Source organism: Cajanus cajan, chromosome 11 (assembly GCF_000230855.2).
Source record: "Cajanus cajan strain Asha chromosome 11, NIPB_CcT2T_4, whole genome shotgun sequence".
NCBI lineage: Eukaryota > Viridiplantae > Streptophyta > Magnoliopsida > Fabales > Fabaceae > Cajanus > Cajanus cajan.
In genome coordinates, this window is record NC_138527.1 from 14003292 (window position 1) to 14008291 (window position 5000).

The 5000-nt window shown below is 41.0% G+C and overlaps 1 pseudogene; it reads right to left on the minus strand.

Annotated features, from left to right (window-relative positions):
* The window catches only part of LOC145953798 (uncharacterized), an 11353-nt pseudogene that overhangs the window by 3514 nt on the left and 2839 nt on the right, over positions 1 to 5000 (minus strand).

The following is a 5000-nucleotide window of genomic DNA, read 5'->3' on the forward strand; positions in this document are numbered from 1 at the left end:
ATTGTTTGCGCATTGATTATGTGACATTGTATGAGCATACATTGCATTATTTAAACATACAACATTCTTCTTTTTTAAATAAGAATAAATGGGAATAAGAATCTTCCATTACATGGTGTTAACATCTACCTTCATCACATTCATATAGGTAGTTTCCCTTTTCACCCAAAAAATAAATACAAAAAAAATACAAAATACCCAAAAAAAGAAAAAGGGTTATTTATCCAAACCAAGCAATATCATGCATCATCTTAGAAACATCCTAAAAACATGATAATGCTTAGTTGAATAAACACTATGCATGCATATTCAACTTCATCATCTCATATCATGCATATAGATCATGGAGAGATCTAGGAGTCATTCATACATCTCTCCTAGTAATTCATTAATAAACATTAATAAAAAGAAAGAAATAATCGATGCGTATGTTCAAGATGGATCGCACGCCATTTGTTATTAAGTGTAAGCCAACAACCGCGCCAAGCGAGCGCACATCAACTCCGTTGTTGGTAATCAAGACAAACAAAGGGGAAGGTCCAACACCATTAAGGATCACAGTTCCAAGGCCTTTCCCTTGCAAATCAAATAAGGCTGTGCCGTGGATATACGACATCCACTCTTCTGCCGACAGCGATATCTCCAACATCGCTGGACTTGGGGGCATGACTAGGAGTGGCAGGATCTACACTCCCGAAGATCTTCATGATAAAGCCCCCAAGAATAAAAAAAAAGAAGAAGAAAAGAAAACCGAGGAAAAAGAATCTGAGGAGGAGACAGACAAGCTGTTAAAATTTATCCGACAGAGCGAGTACTCCATCGTGGATCAACTTCATAGGACGCCAGCAAAGATTACGCTGTTGTCATTGATCCTATGCTCCGAACCGCATCGGCAAGCTCTGTCGAAAGTCTTGAACGAGGCATATGTGTCGCACACTATCTCCCAAGACAAGTTTGAGGGGATTGTTAGTCACATCACGGCTAGTGATCACCTCACCTTCACCGATGAAGAAATCCCCGCCGAGGGACCGAATCATAACAAGCCCTTGCACATCTCTGTAAAGTGCAAGGAGTATCACATCGCTAAAGTCTTGGTAGATAATGGATCTTCCTTGAATGTGATGCCAAAAAGAACGCTCAAGCAATTGGCAACAAGGGAGTCCAAATGCGCCCGAGCAACATGATCGTTCGAGCCTTCGATGGCTCTAAAAGAGAAGTGGTGGGAGAGATCAATCTTCCAATCCAAATTGGACCCACTATCTTTAATGTCGAATTCCAAGTGATGGACATTACTCCCGCATACAGCTGTCTCCTCGGCCGACCTTGGATTCATGATGCGAAAGCTATTCCTTCTACGCTCCACCAGAAAGTCAAGTTCATAGTGGATGACAAACTGGTGACTATACAAGCTGAAGATGACATACTCATCAGCAAGCCATCCAACATACCTTATGTGGATGCAGCAGAGGAAGCTTTGGAAACCGCCTTCCAAGCATTGGAAATTGCCAATGTTGAAACGTTTCCCCGAGAAATGAAGAAGGTAGCTCATATGCTCACCAAGAACGGATACTTGCCAGGACAAGGATTAGGCAAGGACTCCCAAGGAATCCCGGAGCTACCCATTATCAAGGATAATCCGGGGAAACAAGGGTTAGGATACAACCCTAACAAAGATCAAAGAATGAAGAGGAATCAAGATCCTTCTCGACGTTCTTTAAGCCAGATCTTTAGGAAGGCCGGTTCACAAGCGTCAAGGCCGGTCGTCGTCGTCAAAATGTTTTTCTCCTTCCGATAGGGATGTATAGACTCAGTGACTATTAGAGATCACTCCTCGGGGACAGCCCGACCCCCGAGCCTCGATAGGGCACATGTTTCCATTATGATTATAATAAAATCATTCTTCATTAATTGCTTCTTTTCTCGCTTGCAATAAAATTCTAGACCACATTATTTTAACCCTGTTTGAATAAACATGAATGAGGTTAAAATCATCTTAATAATAATAAACCCACATCATTTTTATGTGGAAGTGTGTGTGTCAACTTGGAGCACCTTTTCTTGGCATCAATAAGTGCCATCATGGATAAAAGAAATCCTAAAGATAATAAGCTCGGCAGGAAACCCAAAAAGGGGACTGCGCAAAAATAAGAGCAAAAGACCCGCTAGGAATCCCACAAAAGGGTGACCTAGGCAAAAGTTAGGGTTACAAAATGAAGACAAAAACCCGCTAGGAATCCCACGAAGGGGTGACCTAGGCAAAAATTAGGGTTACAAAATAATGAACAAAAACAAAAGTCCGCTAAAATACCACGGAAGGGTGTTTTAGGCAAAAATAAGGACGATCAAAAAAATAGAATAAATCCATGATGGTACCATCAATTGAATTCAACAAAGGGGCTCAAGAAAAGCTATCCAAGTTGTCAAAGCACAATCATTAATAACAAAGATGTGCTTAACCTCATAAGTGTTTAAACAAACAAACCTAAACACAATAAGCCTACCTTGGCCATCCATGCTTACAAAAACAATTTTTCAAAAATAAAATAATCCCCTCTAAAACACAAACTTTTGAAAAATATACCCTTTCCTTCTTTTCTCTCTTGTCCCAACGATTTTTGAATAATCTAGTGGAAACATGGAGATATAGTGGTCAATAGGAGGGTTGACACATCTTCTAAAGAAAGGGAAGAATCATTTGGTTGATGACACCAAAATCAAATATGCATCATTCCTCGGTAACAGAAATCGGCAGAGCACAGTCTGTCTGGAGGAATGGCAAAATCCAAACACAAAAACGCATCGGTTAATTCTTTTGAAAAAAGAATCAAATAGAATTAGGTGCATCATACTGCATACATGCATACAGATGATAGGTGTACTGGAAGATCACTTATTCTCTGTTTATTGAAAAAACAAAAATATATAAACTTCAGAAAAAACAATACGCCTGTATCATGTTCAGTACGCCCGTACCAAAATTAGGGTTATGAACAAATTTTCAATTCAATACGGGCATACTGAAATGGATGCGGCCGTATTGGCCATAAAGAAATTTTCAAAGACCTCGTCATGAGGCAACTACATAAATTAGAAAAAATAGGAAGAATTGCTTGTGTATGACAGCAGCAAACAAAATGCAAAGATTCAGAAAATCAACAGCGTCATACAAAATAACTGAGCCTGGAGAGGCTTGCCGAAAGAATACTCTCAAAATAACTGAGCCTGGAGAGGCTTGCCGAAAGAATACTCTCAAAATAACTGAGCCTGGAGAGGCTTGCCGAAACAATACTCCCACAGAATAACTGAGCCTGGAGAGGCTTGTCGAAATAATACTCTCTCAGAATAACTGAGCCTGGAGAGGCTTGCCGAAAGAATACTCTCAGAATAACTGAGCCTGGAGAGGCTCGCCGAAATAATACTCCCTCGTCATACAGAATAATTGAGCCTGGAGAGGCTTGTCGAAATAATACTCCTTCAGAATAATTGAGCCTGGAGAGGCTTGCCGAAATAATACTCCTACAAAATAGCTGAGCCTGGAGAGGCTCGCCGAAATAATACTCTCTCATAATAACTGAATTTAATTTCTTTAGCACTTTTAATTTCTGTACAGCAAAAGCCAAAAACATAAAAAAAAAAAAAAAAAAAAAAGGCAAAATACAGAAAAAGCCAAATCAGAAGAAAAGGCAAAATACAGAAAAAGCCGAAAACGAAAAAGGCGAGGATATAGAAAATCCAACAAACAGCTTGTACAGAATAATCGAGCCTGGAGAGGCTCGCAGAAATAATACTCCCCAAAGGGAACCTCAGCTCATGAAGCCAATATCCAACAAGAGCTTTCAAAGCAAGATCGTCAAAATCTCCCAAAGGAAGTACGATCATCCAAGTAATATATCCAAGTCAAAGGACTTCAGACTTCCTCAGTGGAAAGTAGCTCTCCGACTCAGGCATTGAGTGAGGCTAAGCCTGTAGAGGCTTCCTAAATAATACTCTCCCGATCAGACAGAATAATTGAGCCTGGAGAGGCTCGCAGAAATAATACTCCTTCAGAATAATCGAGCCTGGAGAGGCTCGCAGAAAGAATACTCCCTTCAGAATAACTGAGCCTGGAGAGGCTCGCAGAAAGAATACTCCCTCAGAATAATTGAGCCTGGAGAGGCTCGCAGAAAGAATACTCCCTTCAGAATAATCGAGCCTGGAGAGGCTCGCAGAAAGAATACTCCCTTCAGAATAATTGAGCCTGGAGAGGCTCGCAGAAAGAATACTCCCTCAGAATAATTGAGCCTGGAGAGGCTCGCAGAAACAATACTCTTCCTTCAGAATAGTTGAGCCTAGAAAGGCTCGATTCCCCAGAGATATCTCAAGCTTACACTCACGGGCCAAATTCCCCAGTGAAAGCTATCAGAATGCGATCAGCGAAATCCCCAAAGGAGGCCTGATCATCCAAGAAAAATGTCTAAGGACTTTAAACTTCCCCAATGGAGGATAGCTTTCCAACTCAAAAGCGATGAGTGAAGCTAAGCCTGAAGAGGCTTTCTAAATAATACTCTGGGATGAATAAAAACTTCAAATCCCCAATCGCCTACTAAAGAGGCATCTCTTCAAAAGGAAGACCAATAAACTATTCCCCAAGTGGAATTTGGCTCTCAGCCTAACAAATGAACGTCAAGATGATCTGCCTAACAAAAGAGGCCAATCAACATCAATCCCCAGTGGATGATCGCCTATCCAAGAGGCATCCCCACAAAAGGGGAAGAAAATCAAAAAGATTAATAAAATTCCCCAAGCGGAATTTGGCATCCCGCCAAAACATCGAACATCAAGACTATCTGCCTAACAGAAGAGGCCAGTCAAAAAATCAACATGTCAACATCCCTAGCGGATAACAGCCTACACAGAGGCTACAAAACCAGAAAAGTCAAAAAGAGTCACCCGAATAAGGATAACCGGGATACTCCACCAACGTCGACAGGACGTCAGCCAAACATAAGGCATCGCTCATT